Source organism: Cnephaeus nilssonii (genome assembly GCF_951640355.1).
Source record: "Cnephaeus nilssonii genome assembly, chromosome: 11".
Taxonomy (NCBI): domain Eukaryota; kingdom Metazoa; phylum Chordata; class Mammalia; order Chiroptera; family Vespertilionidae; genus Cnephaeus; species Cnephaeus nilssonii.
The window spans coordinates 67,485,733-67,507,927 of NC_137082.1; the positions used below are offsets into that span (position 1 = coordinate 67,485,733).

A 22,195-nucleotide genomic window follows, 5' to 3' on the forward strand; every position below is an offset into this window, starting at 1 on the left:
CACTCATAGTGGCAGATTCAAATTTACCAACAATTTTTACTTGAAACTCAAATTTATCACTATCAACACGTCAGATGTTTTCCTTGAAGACCTAGGTTCACCTTGCTCATTTTTAAGAAACTGTCAGCAAAACCCAAGTTTCAATAACCATAGTTTTTCAGTTGTTCTTTCAAGTAAAAATGGTATTCCATGAAGAAAGTGGCCAATTCAGTACAAAAGCCAATTGCCCAAGTGCTTTTCCCCAAGACAACCTAAGTAGAAGTGCTTTCCACATGTTTTCCATTCTCACTAGACAGAATATTTAAAATATAGTACTCAAAATGGAAGACTTAATGAAAAATGAGCAATTTTGCTGCTTTATCAAGGACAATCCTGAGTGGGAAATGGGGGGAGGGGGTGTTTCTTTAACTATGAGTGCATGGCAGTGAAGAACGTATGACTACTAGTACAGTCTGGTGGTGCCACTGCCTTGGTCCATGCTAAAGTGCCAGCAGCTTTATGCACAACTGCTTTTGCACCATCAGTACAAACATCAGCAGGATGAGAATGGCAAATAACATATACTATAAAAACAGTTTGAACTGTGTGGACCCCACAAAAGGTTCTCAGGGACTCCCAAGGGTCCATCAACCACACTTTGAGAATCACTGAACTAAATTAATGTTGGGGTTCAGGGTTTGAAAATGCAATGGTTTCTCCAAGATCCTCCACATTGATTTAATAAATATTTCAGTATCCACTATCAGTAGACCTATACAGAAGCTCATCAACTTACAGTGGGGTTACATCCCAATAAACCCATCATAAACTGAAATAACCCCATTAAAAGTTGAAAATATTTAAAGTAAAAAATGCATTTAGTACACCTAACCTACTTAACATCATAGCTTAGCATGGCCTACCTTAAACATGCTCAGAACACCTACATTAATTAGTCTACTGTTGAGCACAATCATCTAACAAAACACTGTAGAGTATGGGTTGTGTACCCTTGTGGGAGCTGAGGCTTGCTGCTGCTGGCCAGCATCACAAGAGAGTATCCTACCATACATATCACAAGTCCAGAAAAATGAAAAATCAAAATTCAAAGTACATTTCTACTGAATGTGTATCGCTTTCGCATCATCAAAAATCTTAAATCAAACCACTGTAAGTAGGGAACCATCTGTATAACTATGTCATGTTGTGAGATTGAGAGAACAAAGATATTCCTGATAAAATTACTTAGTGGATTATTTCTTTCAACCAAACACACTTTTCCCCCTTGCTCCATATACAATAATGACAAAATACTTTTTATTAATTTAGAAAGACACAACCATGCTCAAATATCACAAATATATCTTTGGACCAAAACTGAGCAAACACAAGGTAATGAACTGATGACTCCATGGAACCACCAGTTTCAGGCTCAATTCCAGTAGGGGGTCAGTGCAGGAGACAGCCAATCAATGCGTCTCTCTCATCGATGTTTCTATTTCTCTATTCCTCTCCCTTCTTCTCTATCTAAAAATCAATTAAAACATACTTTTAAAAAAAACAGTTATACCCTACCTGGTTTGGCTCAATGCATAGAGCGTTGACCTGCGAACTAAAGGGTCCTGGGTTCAATTACGGTGAAGGTCACGTGCCCGAGTTTCGGACTCGATTCCCAGTAAGGGGCGTGCAGGAGGCAGCCGATCAATGATTCTATCTCATCATTGATGTTTCTATCTCTCTCTCTTTCTCTTCCTCTCTGAAATCAATACAAATATATTTTTTTTAAAAATAGAGCTAGGAGTGCCAGGGGCAGGGAGAGTGGCATACATGAAGGGCACCAAAAGAAGAAAAATACATTTCCCACTCAAGATGTAAATTGTAAACTAAAATTCTCAAGTGTACTTGAAAACAGAACTAAGAAAGATGGCCAAGAAATTCATCAATACCTGAAGATAAACTCACCACCCAATAAAATGAACTGGAAAGAAGTTTAAAATAAATGTTTGATTCTTAATGAGATAAAGAACTGACAAGTATGAAAAAATAGATGAACAGAAACAAAATAAGTGATTGTGAAAAGAATGAATTATAAACCTTCAGATATTATAAAGTATAAAAAAAGATAATATTGCCCATTAGCTGAGCATCAGATATCCAAATTCTGGATAAATTTGGTTAGCATGAGATACTTAAACCCATATCCGGAACCAAAACTCAATAGCATTAATTCCTAGACTATAACAACACACACAGAGTAAAGTGGATTAGAAAACTGATGAAACCATTGCAGCACAATGAAGTAAAGAAGGGAAAAGAAAGAGTTTATATAAACCCCAGCATAATATTAACAAATTTTAATTTTCTGAACTTCAATTTCTCATTCTCTAAAATGGATATGCCATCACCTTAACAAAGTTGCTTAAAGAATTAAAAACCATATAACCCGCCCACCCCCCCAAAAAAAGGGCAAATGGCAGGCTTGAAAAAACAGCTTTCTCTAGAATCAAGGTTACCTTTTTTTAATGAAATCTGCCTCTTTAATTATAAAGTAACTACATCTACCATCCAGATAAATTCAGGAAACAATGTAGTATTTGCATTTTCTAACTCCTATTATTAGCTGAATAACTTAATTACCTCAACCTTGGTACCTAAGAGGGAATGATGGAGATGTCTTTTGGGACATACTAAATTCCCAAAAATGCTAAGATCTTCAAAAAAGTTTTGGTAATGGTCTTAAAGTGTTCTTATGTAAACATTTCAAATATTTTGTTTAAACCTCTGTGATAGTGTGTATACTTCTCTGTCTAAAGAATTTATTGAAACAGTACCTATTAGAAAGGCACTTGGATCACAAGTAATTAAGGACAATTTCTTCTTTGAAAATTCATGCTAAAATTCATAATTAATTGCTCTTCAATTTTTTAAAATATGAGGACATTAGCAATTTAACTAACCTAAATTTAAATTTTCTTTCACTATTCATCATTCTTAATAAAATGGCTTCCTTTTCAACAGCTCAAAAAAAAAAAGAAAGAAAAGAAAAGGAATAAAACTCAGGCTTCTTATATTTCAAATGGAATTGGGAGAGAGGTATTTAAGTAATGAAAACAGCCACAATTTACATGTTACCTTCACTCCACAAAAAAGGCTTACCAAAAGCCCAATTAAAAACTCTCATGCACACAAAAAATTAACTTACTTCCCAGGGCCTTATACTACTGAATCATCTCTAAAAATGAAAAGACAGGAGGATTATAGCTGTGCACGGCCAATTTATCTTCTGAAGTCAAAGCATGTCTCCCGTTACCTTGCAGCAAGACAATGTGATCTGCATATCAATATATTGTAGGGTTGCAGCATTTGAAACCCATACTGACCATTAAAAGGTGTTACCAGTATTTTAATTAACAAGTTTGCCAACACATGAAGAACTTTGCAGTTTTATTCTAGAATTCTTTCTAAATTATTATCACAATCAAATTTTAAAGAAAATTCTAAAAAGCTAAGAACCAAGACTAAAAGTCATGTAATTCCAATTCTCTTTATGTCACCCTCCAGTAAAATAACTAGCTCTATAAAAATCCTTTTAAACAGAAAAGCAATATACCGGTAGTTGATTTAGGAAAAAAATAATTTTTATAACTCAGTTTTCTACATTAGGGTCAAATGTTATAGTAGGGGAATGAAAGAAATGCCAAATCACACACTGTGTAAGAGGAGTGCTACCTGGAACATATTAAGTACATTTTTACTTTATATAATTTAAAAACTATAGAAGATAAAAGTCTACAGAATTAACTATCCTAAACTTATCTTTGTGAACTCACAAAGTATATTCACATAGTATGTTTGTGTACTCACATAGTGTGAGTTTAATAAATGAAGCTCACTGAAAAATAATAATACTTAGTTTCATTAATACATGATGGAAAATATATCTTAGGGACATATGTTGACCACGTGTGCACACATACAAAGTGTTCAAAGTTACTTTAAAATGTGAAAGTAAGTAATGCCCCTGTTATCCTTGATAAATGTCAGCTCATGCACTCATGCCCAATACACACTATTTTTCACAAAGCAGAATCCCAGGAAAGGTAATTTTGAATCCATCAGCACCATGTAATGGTTACAAGTCCTATTCAAGGTCAGAAGTTTAGAGGTTTTCAATATCAGCTTCATAATAATTCAGACTTTATGTTAAATATCTTACAGGTTCAAAAACAAGAGTCTTAGTAAAACAGTTTTCGGAAACAGAGTTATAAAGTTTGGCACATGAGAGATAGGACCATTTATAATAAACTGAACTATTTGTACAGCGGTTCACTTTTGTATCGTTGTGCTGATATTTAGGCCAATTGTACTTCTTAATTAAGTTACAAAATTAAGTACTACAAGAGCTATATTATTACCAATCTGACCATTTTTATGTATATATTCTCCAAGTCTAATAAAACTGTCCTTTTTATGAACCCTGACTATGAACAATTTACTAAGACCTCATCGCCATTCATTTTCACCAAGAGCAGAAAAATGGTGATTGTAGATTAGTTCAGCAATTTAGATACTTTTTCATGTCAAAGATGAATCTTGCAACTTTAACAGTTTTCTCTACATATTTTAAAAGAGAAATATCAAAGCAAACCAGCTTAACTTCAGGCTTTTGTTAAAAGAATCTTTTTTATATGTGACCTCTGCTCAAAAAAAAACAAAAACCTTTTAAAGTAAATAACTGTTTGATCAGCATTAAATTCAAAATATTTAAGCCTTCAAAATTATTAATGCATTAATATTCTCCTATATATCATCACAGAACCAGTTACCTCCAATTTTAAATGTATCATTAGTCATCAGTCTTCTTTCCATAGAAGGAGACTCTTAAAAGTTTCAAACTGCCCGGCCGGTGTGGCTCAATGGCAGAGCATCGACCTATGAACCAGGAGGTCATGGTTTGATTCCTGGTCAGGTCACATATCCAAATTGTGGGCTCAGTCCCCATTGGTGTGTGTGCAGGTGGCAGCAGATCAATGATTCTCTCATCATTAATGTTTCTATCTCTTTCCCTCTCCCTTCCTCTCTGAAATCAATTTAAAAAAAATTTTTTTAAGTTTAAAACCTAAGAAGAAAATAAAAGGTGGGCAAGAACCTAAGTTGACCTGATTACCCCAAGTAAAATAACTTTGGCTTTTCCATTTGAAACCACAGCACTTAAATTAGCCCTAAATAGCAGATCCACCAAAATTATGGCTTTCTTGGTAATTTTTTGTAATTACTATCATAAGCTTGAAAACAAAAAATTATTTCTAAACATTCTACTTCAAGATACCCATTAAGTATTTCACTGCAGGTAGGTGTGGGTATGACTTTGAATTAATTTTCTTAAGAAATTATTTTCAATATAAACTTTCTTAACACTTGAAAAAGATACTGTTGTAGAATTGACATTAACCCTATAATTACAGGATGACTACTATAACAAAGACTGAAAGAGATTTTTTAAAAATTGAGGTGAGTTCAATTAACATGTTATTTTTGAAACCCAGGAATGTTTGAGACAGCAAACCTTCTGAGGTCAGTGGCATGAGAAAGGTAACAATATTTTTCCATAAAATTCCTTTATGGCATCATAGAGCTCTTACTATTCCTCAATACATTAGCTATGCTCTTTAACAACTTTACTGAGATCTAATTAACTTACCTTACACTTAAAGTATGAGTCAATGGCCTTTATTATATTCAGAGTTGTACAACTGTCACTACAATTTTAGAACATTTTCATTATCCCAAAAAAGAAACAGTACTCTTACCTGTCTCTCCCCTTATCCTCACAATTCTCCCCAACCTCACACAATCTCTTCCCTATCCCTACCTTAGGCAGCCACTAATCTACTTTCTGTCTCTATGAATTTACCTATTCTGGACAGTTCATACAAATGGGATCATATAACATCTAGTACTTTGTGACTAGTTTCTTTCACTTAGCCTAATCCTTTATAGTTCATCCACATTGTAGCATATATCAGTACTTCGTTTCTTTTTATTTCTGAATACTTCATTGTATATATATAACATTGTATTTGTCCACTCATCCATTGATACTTAGTTTGTTTCCATTTTTTTTTTTTTTTGGCTATTATGAATGTTACTATGAACATTTATGTACAAGTTTTTATGTAACCATGTATATTCTTAAATGAGAAATCATGAGCACTAAAAAAATCAAAACATATTTTGATGATATATACAAAGAAGCCTCCAAAGTTTGCTAGTAAACAGGAAAGAAGCAGGTTCCTTAAAAATGGCTTTAAAAAAAAACTGGGATCCAAACGTGCAGTTTTAACTATGATTAATATGCTAAGGGCTCTAGTGGAAAAAATGGACAACATGCAAGAACAGATAGGTAATATTAGCAGAAAGATGGAAACTAAGAAGTAATAAACAGGACTATTAGAAATCAAAAACACTAACAGAAATGAAGACTGCCTTTGATGGGTTTATCAGCTGACTAGACACAGCTGAGGGGGAAAAAAAAAGAAAATGAGTTTGAAGATATTGAAGATATATCAGTATGAACTTCCCAAACTGAAATACTAAGAGAATAAAGAAAAAAAATGTCCAAGAACTGTGAAACGATTACAAAAGGTATAATATACACTGAGTGGCCAGATTATTATGATCTCTGAATATATAATAATCTGGCCACTCAGTGTGTGTATGTATGTATGTGTATATATATATATGTTTATATACACATACATACATATATATATTTATTAGAGGCCCAGTGCATGAATTCATGCACGGGTGGGGTCTGGCCAGCCTGGCCAGGGGGAGGGGACATGGGTAGGTTGGCCAGCCTGCCTGCTGGTCGAACTCCTGGTTGAGGGGACAATTTGCATATTAGCCTTTTATTATATAGGATATACACTGAGTGGCCAATTATGTGTTCAGAGATCATAATAATCAGGCCACTGAGTGTATGCAAAACAGGAATACCATTCATATGAAATTCAAGAAAAGGCAACTTTTTCTATACTCATTTTTCTATTCTGATGAACTAATAAAATTTAGGAGAGGAGTTAGATGAAATGTTATATGCCCACAAAAGCAATCTGGGAAAACTAGTCTTCACAATGTAAAAATAGTAAAAATACAAGAGGCTGATTCAGATTTTGACTAAATACCATTAAAATATTCACACTCCCTTGGCCAGCGTGCCTCAGTGGTTGACGTCAACCTATGAACCAGGAGATCACAGTTAGATTTCCAGTCAGAACATATGCCCAGGTTGTGGGTTTGATCTCCAGTAGGGGCATGCAGGAGGCAGCCAATCAATGATTCTTTCTCATCATTGATGTTTCTATCTCTCCCACTCCCTCCCTCTCTAAAATCAATAAGAAAATATTTAAAAAGAAAGAAAAAAATGTTCACATGTAAGAACAAGGTGGGTGGGCGGGTAGTGCCTCATAATAAATTATAAAACACAGTTCCCCTCCTCTCCCAAAAAGTTATGTTTCTATATATATATATATATTCACTCATTTCAATACCATGCATTCATTCAATTAATCGATAAAGAGAAAACCATGAAATATAAAACAAGTTTAAGATTAAATCATAAATTAAAGAAGAGAGTAGTATCTTCAGAGGTTAAAATCAGAAAATTACAATAGATCGAGGCTCCCCCCCAAAAAAACAAAAAACGGATTACCTGGCTAACCAGTCAAATGGTGTTCAAGTAGAAGTTGATTTTTATTGGTCTCTGATTCCGCTGTTCAGCAAGTATTTTGATCCTGAAGATTTAAAAAACAAACAATATTGAATTTCATTGCCCTTTCTTAGTATTATTAGTCACACACAAATTAACTTTTTTCCTAGACGTATGAAACAAAACAAAAAAGGCTATTAAGAGGCCTCTTTGAGGAATTTTAGCTGATGCCTTATTTTGCCATATATTACTGCTTCTGCTTAAAAACTCAGGGATGGCATATACAATATATTTTGTCACGGTTTGTAAAAATGGATAACGCAAAGTGGAATGGAGAAGACCCAGTTCCAAGTCCTGAAATGTGATCAAACCAGATGGGTAATTTGAACTTGGGACATCCCCACCTGTCCAAAAAGAGTATTTAACAAATAACAATTAAAGACACTTATTAATATCCTGGCAGAAACCAATACTTAAATACACCACAAGATGGATGGACAGACAAATGGGATGGATGAATAGACAGACGGATGGGGTAAGCAAGCAAGAAAAAAGGAAAAAAAAATGGATTTTTCCCCCCACTAGGAAAGGCTGCATTTGAGTCACCAACAAGAAATTATTTTTAAATGAAAGATAGGAAAATATAAAAAACATGAACATCTAAATGACAGGCTTTTGCACTAATGTGGAAGTGATTCTAGTGCAACAAACAAGTGTTCAGCTGGTGTGGCTCAGTGTTTATGAACCAAGAGGTTGCTGGTTCTATTCCCAGTCGGGCACATGCCTGGGTTGTGGGCTCAGTCCCCAGTGTGGGGCAAACAGGAGGCAGCCGATCAATGATGTTTCTCTCTCATCAATGTTTCTGTCTCTCTGTCCCTCTCCCTTCCTTTAAAAAAATCAATAAAAACACATTTTTTTTAAATAAAATAAAAATTCACCTTCATCTTATGAATGGCCAAATGTAACAATAAAGCAAAAACAATCTGACTATCACTAACTCTAGTAGTATCTATATTAAGACAACAACCATAACTAGCCCTAAAGTTAACAGCATGCATGATGGAATTGGCAGGTCTGTTGGGAAGGGATAGAAGAAGAAAATGAGATATCCGAAGCCATGGCAAATTCCCAGCCACAATATAGCTATATGATGTGATGGGTCTGTTGTAATTTTGAAACCCAAATTAAAGGTAAGAAAATTGGGGGATGGAGGTGGGAAGCACATCATATGTGGTACACAAAGGAAAAAGAGGAGAATCCAGGTAGTATATCAGTGCCATTCAAATAAAAACAGCTGATACATCTATAAGCACAGTATAGTCTCTAGGTTATAATTGAGATATAGACAAAAACAAGCTGGTTCTTGGAATAAATCTTCCTATCCACAATAGTTATTGGCATAATGGTTCAAGAGCAGAAACTTTGGAGTCCACCAGATCTAGACTCAACTCTCACTAGCTAGGTACACCTGAGTCAACTTAAGACTTCTTAGAGACTTAGATTTATCTTAAAATGGGAATTACACCAAAGAAGGCTCTTGTAAAGATAAAGTAAAAATGCTTAAAGTTCCTTATTAGTACTTAATACATAAATGCTAAATAAATAAAAGCTATCAGCCAAACGAAAGATTACTTGACATATAAGATTTTCCAAGCACACTGAAATGAAAAGTAGGAGAAAACACAATCATTCATTTTGTTTTTAAATGAAATCAATGTGTTATGACTAATTTTTCTGATAGCCCATTTAATTAGAGGGAGATGAAGAAAGGAAAAGGCAAGCCAAACTTGTATAAAGAAAACGCAAGATTTTCTGGCCCTGGTTTTAAATCAAGTATCACTTCAGAAATGGTTCTTTTGTTGATGCTCCTTTAATTAGGGAAGGGGAAGAGTTTTGGGGTGAGCATAAGGCCTACAAAACAAGAGTGGTGGGCAGGAAAAGGAATTTGGTTCCGTATATACCTAGTACCATAACAACCAACCCAGGAAACAAGTACTGCTGCCTAGTGTGGAATGTTGGCAAACAGAGCCTACATTAAAACTAAAGTATTATTGTACTGCTGGTGAGAACTACTTAAAGGAGAGCTGACCCACCCAATTTGTACCCCATAACCCCATGGATCCAAAGAAACACCATCTACAAAATTCTCCACTCCAAGAAGTGTGCAGTGGACTAGAGAGGTCCCCAAATCATAGATCTAAAGTTTGCCCCAAGAACCTGGAAGAGCTAGGTCTAAAAAGTACATATACTAGGACCTTGTAAAGTATGAAACTATTAGGAAAACTACAGTTAACTTGTCTAGAACCAAGATTCTGCAAAGGCAACAGCCCTAAAAAATTTCTTGAAACTGTATTTCTTACTTTTATCAAAAATAAGCTTAATTACTCTTATTCCTTTTTATAATTTAGACTTTAGTCAATCACACATACAGAAATCAAGTCACATTGACACGAAAACTGAATGACACATCCCAAAGATACTAGATATCTGAGAAGGTGAGGGGTGGACATTAATTTTTCTACTAGAATTAGCAAAAAGGTTACTGATGAGATCCACATTATCAAAACCTGCATCACTAGAAAGCTAATGGAGGAGGGGGTCAAACTGAGCTTTGTTAATAGCTGGTCTGAGAAAATGTGCCTTGAGGCCAAAACAAAGACTTAAACTGGGAGAGGGGAGTTGACAGAAGAAAATCCAAACTATATAAGGTGCTAATGCTTGGAAACAGAAATAGATTAAGAAGCCACTGAGTATTATAAACATGTCTTTCTTTTGCTGTTGAACATGGAAGGAGACAAGGACTCTACTATTAATCATATTAAACTCATTGTTCTTCCCATGCTCCTAGAGACTCCCTCCACAGTCCCCCAAAATCGTAGAGATGGGGAAATCCCGGTCTTTGGGGAAAGCCAGCTGTTGCCTACTCATCTTCAAAGCACGACAGAATAAGTTTGTGCACCAATTAAATTTCAGGTTAAAGGATACCTAATATTGGTGTAAATTAAATTTAACATTCTTTTGCAGTTGAGATTATTTGTCAAGCGATAAATATATCCTTTGTTAAAACCATAACAATATTTTTAACTTGCAACTACAACCAATTTATCTTAAAATGGGAATTATACTGAAAGGGAAAAAACAGATGTTAAGTTAATAATCACATGAAAATTTAATATTATATGGAAAGGTATCACTTTTTTGAAACTAAGTAAACTTAACTCAGTAAAAAGATTTTTACTATTTATGACTTAATTCCATTAAAGAGAGCATGATGACAAACTTTCTTAAATGCCATCATCTTTTTCACAAGGGGGCAGAAATTATTTCAAATTACAGCATATGCATATCTAATAAAGGACAGGGTCAAAAAAACTGAAATGTATTACCACTTATCATATGGTATATATTAAAGGGACCAAGCTGATTTATAATAATTTACTCCAGTCATGTAATAAATTATAATAAACATTTAGTCCTATCTGGAGTCCACGTGAAAATTTAACTGACATCATAAAAACAGAAACCTTGGTTTCAGAAAAGTCCTGCTTCTTGAAGTAACCTTGCATGAGACATTTAATTCAATTAAATGTTTGCTGTGTACCTATTAAATGCCAGACTCTGCAATGGCACTCAGAAGTTATAAGCAAAATATGGTTCTTGCCATTAATTAGGAAAGAAGCAGGTATAAATAGCCACTATACTTCCCAAAATGAAAACTATGTTCATTCATTAAGCATTTGCTGAGCATGTACATGCTACACACTGTACCAGACATCAGGGATACAAGAACCAGGAGTTGAAGACAGAGTCCAATAATAATATTAAAGAAGGGAAGAGAGAACTGCCTTGCCTTTTTCACAGGACTGCTGTGCAACTTTACTGTAAAGAACTATTTAAATGTGAATGCAGGACAAATCCAAAACCATTTACCTCAACAACAAAAAGAGAGAATTATTGATAATATTTAAATATACAGACAATTTCTGTAATTATTTTCCCTAGTTATCATAACCAAAATGTCATTTGAATTTCTTTATAATAAAAGGCAAAAGGCCAAGAAGAAAGTCATTCTTATAAAAATGTTAGCCAATTGGTGTAAAGATTACATGAAACATTGAAAATATTAATGGGGTATATATAACGAACATCTGCTGAAATGAGTTATTTTAACTCAACATATTCAGGAAATATGCTTACACAACGACACTATCCACTGATGAACAATGGCAGTAAATGTAACCATTCTGCATTTTTTAATTACCTTGAGATTAAGGAGAAAACTAAAAAATCCGGTTGGCAGACCAGTTTATTAACAGGCCCCACATCTTTGGCTGAGTTGTAGTTAGCAATGACATGGTTACTAAAACAGGCATGCAAGCAAGCCGCTTGCCGGTACTTGTTCAGATTTCTCTCTCCCCCCTTCTCTTGGAAAAACTGCATGCAGTGCTGCACGATCACACAAAATAAATACAGGAAGCCTGGGGTGGGGAGGTGAGCGAAGCTCTGGGCTCCACCAGTGGAAGGCGTTCCACAAGAATTGCTACAGGGTCAAAAGTTTACAGTGGTTTCAATTTCACCTTTTAGCAGCCAATCAGGAAACAGAAACTGCACGCTGACCCCTCAGGCTGCAAATGAACATTAACTCGTTGGCTACCAGGATTGTATATATTCCTTTTCAGGGAAGGCTTTCCTTTTTCTCTTTTATTTGGGGAGGGAGGAAGGTGGGGACGGAAGGCAAAACACATTTTAAGTTCAAGGTGACAAGACCATGTATATTAAACAGGCATTTGAGGGGAGAAATAATTGAGTAGTTATCTTTCTCCTTGAAATCAGTTTCTTTATCCTGTAGTATCTAATAAACCAGCCATTAATGCTAGTAACAAGACAGAGTGAATTTAGGCAGGTTAAAGTAACAGATGTATCTCCATGAGGTTGCAATTCTAAGAACAATTTAAAATATAATGAAAGATAATGGCTGGTTGTGTTTCCAGTAAATACTTAAAAACAACTCAAAAAATGAAGACACTTAAAAGTATTTACACTCCAATTTTTTATTTGCACAGATTTCCGCCCCCCCCCCCCCCGCCACCTCCTTTCCAAAACATTAATATAAACAGGCAACATGTCTGTCCTTTTCATACTGTACATCTACCAAAATGCAGATACAGCTCCTAAGGTTTAAGCTTTTTTTTCCTGTATCTCTCCTCTCCAAACACCAGTACTCAGGAGTGACACCCACCACCACCACCACCACCACCACCACCACCACCACCACCACCCCCACCACCCCCACCACCCCCACCATCACCACCACCACCACCCCCACCACCCCCACCATCACCACCACCACCACCCCCACCACCACCCCCACCACCACCACCGCCGTACATTAAACTCAAGAGTGAACCCTTTGGAAACAGACACAACTGCTCTCTGATTCTCTTTTTTTTTATGTAAATTTCTTCCAAATGCAGAAAACATCAGTAAATCCATTACTCTTTTCAACATTCTATACTTAACACTGAGCAAGGTTAAAATGAAAATCTACACACCTTAACTATACTCCATTTAAAAACTTAATTTCTTTACATGATAAAAGTGAAAATATCTGCATTAACTACCCTTTCAAAATAATCAGTTAAATCCTCAATAAGCAGATGTGTGAACTTGTAGTTAGCATTATTTCTTATTAATACAATTAGCAGGCTTATTTACTTAAATTTAAGGTTATATTTAGAAACTGCTGTAGGCACTACCACTGCCTAAGAAAATTACTTCATGTAGGAAATTCGTTTTCTTATCCAAACCAGCCAAATAAGACACCACAGTTATTTCTGAACACCCAAAGATAACCTTTAAACAAAACTGCCTTACTTAACAAATGCTAAAGGACCCCAAAATAAATTCATAGTGTATAAAGTCTCTATAGCAATTTAATGTCAGTTGTTAAGACAGTAAATTAAAAAACTTGATGCTGATATGGGTGCGGTTTTTTTTTTTTTAATTAAGCATTAAAACAATTAATTTTCTGGTTTAAAAAAAAAAAATCCCAAACTGTCATGATTTAAGTTTATGCTATGTGTTAACAAAAAAAGTCAATACTTTTAAAATCTAGGTTTCTTAAACATGGCTTGCAGGAGCTTTTTAAATATAATACATTAAATTAGAGAAGTCGTCTGTATATCTTCTTTTTACAAGATGGCCTCATTTTGAAAGAAAATGGATGCAATAAAATTTTATATCAAGTCAGCATGTTAGCAAGAAGCTTTTTTGTGTGTTCTGAATTTGATTAATACAAGCCAAGGTCACTTCCTGAAAGATGCCTACCATTGCAGCTGCAGGCAAACTAGACTCCAGCATAAGGCTGGGGGAAGGGAATGGGTGATGGCATTTATTAACACTGAGATAGGCTTCCATCTCCACCAGCAATATATAAGAAGGGGAGAACAGGAAGATCCCAGAATTCCTGACATATAAAGATTAAAATATTTCCCCTCAATATTTAAGGAATTTAACTCAGTATAATACTCATGTCAAAATCCGTCAAAGATATCTTCACTGCTACAATACATTAAAACATTTTACTTTATACAAATCATCTAATACCAGATACTATACACTTCAGCACAATACGACCTGTACTTGCTATGCAAAATGCCTACAAAGGCAAAAAGTACAGGCCCTTGAAGAAAACAATCAGATTCAATTTCTCTCAGCTAATGCCCAGGGTGGCGTAAAAGTCATGAAAGTAGAAATCCAAGCCTATATTGCAAAATATTTGCAAAAGTTTTGTACTTAACACCAAAAAAATTAAGAAACCTAGGAAAAAACTTAACTAAGGAGGTAAAAGACCTGTACTCGGAAAACTACAGGACATTGGAAAAAAGAGATAGAGGAAGACATAAACTAATGGAAGAACATACCATGTTCATAGATTGGTAGAATCAATAATATTAAAATGTCCATAGTACCCAAAGCAATCTACAGATTCAATGCAATCCCCATTAAAATACCAACGGCATATTTCAAAGATCTAGAACAAAAAATTCAACTGGAATAAAAAAAGACCCCGAATAGCCCCAGCAATCCTGAGAAAGAAGCACCAAGTTAGAGGGATCACAATACCAGATATCAAGCTATATTACAAAGCCACGGTTCTCAAAATTGCCTGGTACTGGCACAAGAACAGACATATAGACCAATGGAAGAGAACAGAGAACCCAGAAATCAACCCAAGCCCTTATGCTCAATTAATATTTGACAAAGGAGGTGAGAGCATACAATGGAGTCAAGACAGTCTCTTCAATAAATGGTGCTGGGAAATTTGGTCAGATACATGCAAAAAAATGAAACTAGATCACCAACTTACACCATACACAAAAACAAACTCAAAATGGCTAAAGGAGTTAAATGTAAGACAGGAAACCATAAAAATCCGAAAAGACCCCATAGACAGCAAAATAGCAGACATATGTCATAGCAATATCTTTACAGACACAGCTCCTAGGGCAATGGAGACTAAAGAGAAAATAAACAAATGGAACTACATCAAAATAAAAAGCTTCTGCACAGCAAAAGAAACCATCAACAAAACAACAAGAAAGCCCACTGCATGGGAGAACATGTTTGCCAATGATATTTCAGATAAGGGTTTAATCTCCAAAATTTACAGAGAACTCATACTACTTAACAAAAGGAAGATAAACAATCCAATCAAAAAATGGGCAAAGGATCTAAATAGACACTGTTCGAAAGAGGACCTACAGAAGGCCCAGAGACATAGGAAAGCATGCTCAAAGTCACTAATCACCCGAGAGATGCAAATCAAAACAACAATGCGGTACCATCTCACACCTGTCAGAATGGCTATCATCAACAAATCAACAAATGACAAGTGCTGGTAAGGATTTGGAGAAAAAGGAACCCTCCTGCACTGCTGGTGGGAATGCAGACTGGTGCAGCCACTGTGGAAGACAATATGGAGTTTTCTCAAAAAGTTAAAAATGGAACTCCCATTTAACCCAGTAATCCCACTTCTAGGACTATATCCCAAGAAACCAGAAACACCAATCAGAAAGGATATATGCACCCCTATGTTCATAGCAGCACAATTAACAATAGCTAAGATTTGGAAACAGCCTAAATGCCCAACAGCAGTTGAGTGGATTAATAAACTGTGGTACATCTACACAATGGAGTACTACGCTGCTATAAAAAAGAAGTAACTTTTACCATTTGCAACAGCATGGATGGAACTGGAGAGAATTATACTAAGCGAAATAAGCCAGTCGGAGAAAGATAAATATCACATGATCTCATTTGTATATGTGATATAATAATAGACAAATATGCAAATTGACCGCACCTTCGCTACGCCCAAGCCACGCCCACTAACCAAGCCACGCCCACCAGGACGTTGGGGTGTGGCGGAGCCCAAGGCCGGGAAAGCCTTGGGAGGAGGCTTTCCCGGCCTTGGGCACCAGCAGGGAGCCTGCACAGATCGCAGGCAACGACCAGGGGGTTGGCTCCTACGATCCGTAGCAGGGACGCTGGGTGCGGCCGAGCCCAAGGCCGGAAAAGCCGCCCAAGGCTTTCCCGGCCTTGGGCACCAGCGGGGAGCCTGCACGGATCGCAGGAAACCACTGGGGTTCGATCCTTAGCAGGGATGTTGGGTGCAGCCGAGCCCAAGGCCACCGCCCGGGGCCAAGCCCCGACCCTGAAAGAAGGCAGAAGGCGGTGGCCACAGCCAAGGCCTGGGTCCCCGGTGCCGGCAGAAAACTGGTGCAGGCAGCCAGGTGAATGAAGGTCTATTGCACGAATCTTCGTGCAAACGGGCTACTAGTATGTGATATAATGATCAACATAATTTGATGAACAAGAATAGATCCAGAGACAAATGGCTGGGGGGAGGAGAAAGGGGGGTTGTTAGAAAGCAACCAAAGGACTTGTATGCATGCATATTAGCATACGCGATAGACAGGGACACTGGGGCAGTAAGGGCTTGCCCTGGGTGGGAATGGCTGGGAGGAGGGGGGCGTTAATTGGGGGAAAAGGAGACATATGTAAAACTTTAGACAATAAAAAAAAAATTATAAAAAAAGTTTTGCACTGAAATTCAATTTAATTTTCCTCTCACCAACATTGACATAAATATGCTTTGTCTCAAAAAAAAAAAAACATCAAAATAGACATTATCAGTAAGCAAAACAAACCGTCTCCCTGAATAATTAATAACAGCAAGTTATTCTTAAATCATAATATTCCATTTGGCACAGTGGTTAGAGTGTCGGCCGGCGAATTGAAGGGTCTCAGACTCGATTCCCATCAAGGACACCTACCTCATTGCAGATTCGATCCCCGCCCTGATTGGGGAGTGTGTGGGAGGCAACCTGTCAATGTGTCTCACATTGATGTTTCACTCTCTGACTCTCCCTCTTGCTTCCACTCTCTAAAAATCAATGGAAAAAATATCCTGGGTGAGGATTAATTTTTTTTTTTAAAGAAAGATTTAATTGAACAGTTACTAGATGCAGCTAGGAAACCATACTGAGTCTTTGACCTGTCCTCCTTGAGGTTCTATTTATATTTCAACTAACTGGATAAAATATTAGGTAGAACCAGAAAATCTATATGCTCTTTATAATTTTCTATATGTAACCTTGGATGAATTAGATTGATTTTGTGTGCCTCTATTTCTTCCTTCCTACCAGTTCGGAGTTATTCTTAAACCATGATATTCCACAGAAATATGGAATCAGCAAAGCACCTCTGTGTTTTTAATTGTTGTTTAATAAACACAAAACCATGCCTTTTTTGCCCGGCTGGCATGGCTCAATGGTTGAGTGTTGATTTATGAACCAGGAGGTTACAGTTCCATTCCCGGTCAGGACACATGCCCAGGTTGCGGGCTCAATCCCCAGTGGGGAAGGCATGTAGGAGGCAGCTGATCAATGATTCTCATCTTTGACTAGAGGCCCAGTGCATGATTGAATCATGCCCGTGTAGGGTCCCCTACACGCTTTCGCTACACGCTTTCACTTTTCGCGGTGGAGCTGGGTGCCTGTCCGCTGGTGCACCAGGCCTTTCAGAAGCCTCTGGCTCAGCGGAGGCTTCTGAAAGGCCTGGTGCCGGAGCAGACAGGCACCCAGCTCCCCCACTTTTGATGGTCCGCGACCGCTGAGGGGGGCTACCCTGCTGTTGAGAGGCACAGGGGGCGGGAGGGGGGCTGCCGCTGAGGGGGGCTGCCGCTGAGGGGGGCTGCCGCGGACACCTGGCTACCCTGCCGTTGAGAGGCGCAGCTGGATGTCCGTGGCAGGCCCCCTCAGCGGCCGCGGATCTGGCCATTGAGAGGCACAGAGGGCGGCCCCCTGCGCCTCTCAACAGCAGGGTAGCCCCCCTCAGTGGCAGCGGATCTGTGCCTCTCAATGGCCGGATAGGCCACCCCGAGTCCCGCCCCCCAGCCTCCCGCCGCCCAATCGTGGGCGTAGCGGAGTGATGATAATTTACATGTTACTCTATTATTAGATAGGATGTTTCTCTCTCCGCCCCCCCTTCCTCTCTGAAATCAGTAATATATGTATATATTTTTAAATAGGCTTTTCTTTTTAAATTGTCATATTTATATTTTCTACATAAATTCAGAATATAATTTGTCCCTCCCTTATGCTCCCATCTTTTTATTGTGAAGTTTGAAGGTTCAATAATTTCAACAAAAACAAAACAAAACTGGATATTGGATGCTCACGTTTTAAGTCTTTTACCTTTCAATGAATTGCAGGAAAGGGCTATATTTAATGGGCACATAGCTTTCTGTATATGTCAAGAGCTTTTTAAAAAATCATTTCAGGAAAAGGAAGGATACCAAGTAGATAGTACTATGAGAAGTCCCTAAATTCAGAGAATCTGGTGGCTGGCATAGGAAGATATCCAGAAGAATTCAACAAGACCTTTTCACATACCTTTGAGATGGGACAAACTCTAAAAATGTGCAAAGAGTAAAATTAAATTAGTTATTCATACTCCTTCTCCCTAGGACACGTTGTGAGGCACTGAGGGGGGGGGGTTAAATTTTTTCTCAATTTCTCCTAGCCTCTATATTCTTTTTTTCCATCACATGAATTATTCCAAAAATAACTCAGAATAAAGCACAGAGATAAGTAATGGCTAGCTAGGTTCTTGCCATAGACCAGGGTATGGAAGTTACAATCATTCCTGCCATCTCTAACTAAATCATTCTCTCCCCTATTTTATCCAAGTACCAAATGTGTTCCTCACTTGACAAACAAGGCAAACTAAGCCAGGGCCATGGCAGCTGGTTGCCTGGTTTTCTTCCTGTACCAATGCAGCCTCTGTGCCAAATACACAACCGGAAAGGAAATATTGACTATAAAATAAAAGCAAACAAAGCAATGGCCTGCGTGTCTTCTTGCTCTGTCAGAGTACTTCACAGGCATACGTTTAAGAATCACTCTCTTAAAAAAAATTCCTCTTGAAAAAAACAAAAAGGTTCAAATATTTTCTATGGCATCGAATTGGGTAGGTTGGCTATGCCATAATTGAAAACTTCTGTTTAAAAAATACAAGTACTATACTATATAAAATGCTATTATTAACCAGTAATAATGTAACTATGCCATATGCTTACTCTTTTAAAAGCACATTAGTCTAAGCCTCAACCATATCTCTCAAGTGAAAAAGCTGATAGGTTGTCATTACAATGCCTAGCACAAAGTAACAATAAGTGTAAATCATCCATTCATTTCACAAACGTTTGCTAAAATTATACCCTAGTCTACAGCACTGCTGTTCCAGGTTTTGTGCAAAGGTAAACAAGACATAGGTCCTCACAACAGAAGTGGCAAATGAAGGCGCTCAGAGAAGGTAAAAAAGGCCTAAGTACATGCCTTTGAGATTAAAAAAACCCTAAAAAATGGATAGGGCTGACTGATGAAGATAAAATGATAGGTCTTACATTTTATTGGATATTAGCAAACAACAAACAGATAAACAAGGTATTTCCAGAACGTAGTAAATGCCATAAAGAAAATAAATAGGGTGGCCGAAACCGGTTTGGCTCAGTGGATATAGAGTCAGCCTGCGGACTGAAGGGTCCCAGGTTCGATTCCGGTCAAGGGCACGTACATTGGTTGTGGGCACATCCCCAGTAGGAGGTGTGCAGGAGGCAGCTGATCGATGTTTCTCCCTCATCGATGTTTCTAACTCTCTATCCCTCTCTCTTCCTCTCTGTAAAAAAATCAATAAAATATATTTTTTTAAAAAAGATTTAATCTGAGAGCTAAAAGGAAACCATGCAAAAGAGGGTTCCAGGCAGACAGCACTGTTTATGATAACACTAATAAATCACTGGTTAACTATAATTAGTTAATTTCATTATCTATTTTATTACCATTTAGTCCGACAGTCTCAACATTCTTCCCACTTCTACTCTGGGACCCACACTGTAGACCAATGTGAACTTGAAAAGTGTGTGCTAACCTGCTCTAAAAGTAATATGCTTCATTTTAAAACTTAAGTTTAATAAAGTCAATAAAAAACCCATATTTAAAGCCAGTACACAAGATAGCTTTCTAGGATTAGTAAAAACAAAGCCTATTCAATAAATTTGGAGGCCAGCAGACTCATATTCCAGCTGTCCTAACCAACACCACCCATTTCTTCCTCTATAAAATAAGGATAATATCTCTTTTCCTACCTATCTCAAATGGCAGTTAGGAAGACTGAATGACTGATAGCCTTGCTGCCACCAACACTGTCAGGAAAAGCCTGACAACTGGTGCAAAATCATACAGCCCATCCACTCATTAAGAGAGACTCGCAGGGCCTCACACTTGAGTTTATTTGTTATTATTCCCAGCTTATTAGAATTGTGTGCGTCTAATTTCCCAACCTCACAGCAAATTAGAAAGGAGGACTCTATTAGAAGCAAAGCACTGACAAAAGCAAGGAAGTATAACTAACTGGCTGGCAAACAATAGCAAAGGAAAACAGAAAAAAATAAAATAAAAAGCAAACAGAAAAACTATTAAAATTAATGTGGTCTAGAGTAGTGTCTTTCAGCCTAAAGAGAAATAATCCTGTTTTAATTCAGGAGGTATAAAAGGTGTCACCCACAGCAAAAAAAAAAAAAAAGGGAATAATAATGCTCTTAATGTCCTGAATCATTAAGGAAAGATTAAATACACTTAAGCACACTGCTTGAAATGAAGTTTAAGTAACCTAAATATTTTCATTTTTATTTCGGAAGGTTAATTTTTTTTTTACAAGTGTTGTGACTTAATAGTTGTTTTTTGGCTATGCACAGCAACCATCACTAAAAGCTTCTCTGCGCCTTTGTTCTCTAGTCCCAGCCACTCCCCAGTGTGGTGCTTAGAAGCAATGGAATGGTCACGAGGCAAGCAACAAAGGTTAGAAAACCATGGGACTTGGATGATCAATAGTGGGGGGTCCGTTAAAGCAAGAAAGGGCTTTTCCCGAGTACAACAAAATCTAGAAGTCTAAAAAGATGGATACATTTAAAATTAGCATATTTTTATAGATTCCATATACAAAAAAAATAATAATAAAGTTAAACATTAACTGGACAATCTGGTATAATATGAGCATCATAATAATGGAAAAGGATTATAATCTACTGGATAAACTAAAAAGTCATAGATCCACAATAAATATGAAAAAATATATATACAAAGGGAAAGCTCTTCCTTACAGTAAAAAGCCAACTAATAAATATGGAAGGAATAATGGAACCAGAAAGTCACCATTTGGCAAAATCACAATAATTCATTCAGGGAACAAAAATCTTCAATGGAAGCTAAAACTAGTGGGTATAAGTTTAAAGAAGAGGATATTTCCCTAATTACAGATTCAAAACCTCTACAGCCCACAGGAAACTACAGTATCTCCCAAAAAGTAATCTTACCATGGAGAAAGGACCAGACACCACCTCACGTGAATGGTCAATAATGGAATTACTCAAGAGACATTTGCCTCCTGGTTGGACGCAGGGTGAGCACATCACTTCTATGGTATTACTTCCCCAATAGTGCAGAACCTGAATTTAGACATGAGGAAATACCACACTAGCACAAACTGAGGGGCTTACATAAAATAACTGATCCAGAGTCTACAAAAGTATCAATACCATGAAACACAAAGATCAGAAATTGTCCCAGATTAAAGATGATTAAGAAGGTAACAACTGAATGCATTCAATCTTGGATTTTCCTTCCCTTTAAGTGTTATTATTAGGATAATTGCTGATATCTGAATAAGGTCAATAGAAATTACTATATCAATAGTAATTTCATGATTTTTATAATTGTAGTACGATAACATAAAAGAACCCCTTGTTCTCAGGAAATATATACTAAAGTATTTAGGAGTAAAAGGGCATCACGTCTGCAACTTACTCTTTAATGGTCCAGAAAAAATAAATATATTTTTAAATGATAGAAGATAACAAATGTAGTAAAATGTTAACATTTG

General features: G+C 36.9%; 1 protein-coding gene across 3 annotated transcripts in view; it reads right to left on the reverse strand.

Annotated features, from left to right (window-relative positions):
- NCOA3 (nuclear receptor coactivator 3) overlaps positions 1–22,195 on the reverse strand; it is a 101,426-nt gene that overhangs the window by 45,380 nt on the left and 33,851 nt on the right. For all 3 annotated transcript variants that reach the window (XM_079784543.1, XM_079784541.1, XM_079784542.1), the window contains exon 2: positions 7,694–7,775. The gene's annotated coding sequence lies outside the window, so the exon portion shown is untranslated. The remainder of the gene's footprint in view (positions 1–7,693; positions 7,776–22,195) is intronic.